The sequence below is a fragment of the Propithecus coquereli genome, unplaced genomic scaffold (assembly GCF_000956105.1).
Source record: "Propithecus coquereli isolate 6110/MARCELLA unplaced genomic scaffold, Pcoq_1.0 Scaffold499, whole genome shotgun sequence".
Taxonomy (NCBI): domain Eukaryota; kingdom Metazoa; phylum Chordata; class Mammalia; order Primates; family Indriidae; genus Propithecus; species Propithecus coquereli.
Window position 1 is genome coordinate 23622 of NW_012150829.1, and position 559 is coordinate 24180.

The window sequence follows — 559 nt, forward strand, 5'->3', positions numbered from 1 at the left end:
GTTTGAAATATAATAAACTACACTTTTGATTCAAAATCAGACATTTCCTATTTAATGACCTAAATGCATACATTGAAAACTACATAAAATAATATTGATTATTTTAACTTTCAATCATCAAACATGTTTTAAAAAAGTTAATTGAAGAATCGTAGTGTACCCAGATATTTATGAGATATTTACTATTTCTGTTTCTCTTCCTTAATTATTAATGTTTAGCTACCTTCTTTATCATTTCTTTTTGGTTTCGAGAACTTCCTTTAGCCATTCTTTTAGGGTAGGCTTATTGGTGATAAACTCTCTTAGTCTTCTGCAGCTGAAAAGGAATTATAAAAAGATTATACATAGATTTATAGTCAAATTACAAGTGGTAAGTTAAAATGGAATATTTAAAAATGTTCAAATAGCCCATAAGAAGGAAGTAAATGAGAAAACAGGAAAAAACAAAATGAAGGAAACAAACAGAAAACAGATAATAAAATAATATACCTAATTTCAAACATATATACTTAGACATTAATTGCATTAAATGTAAATAATCCATGTATACCAATTAAAA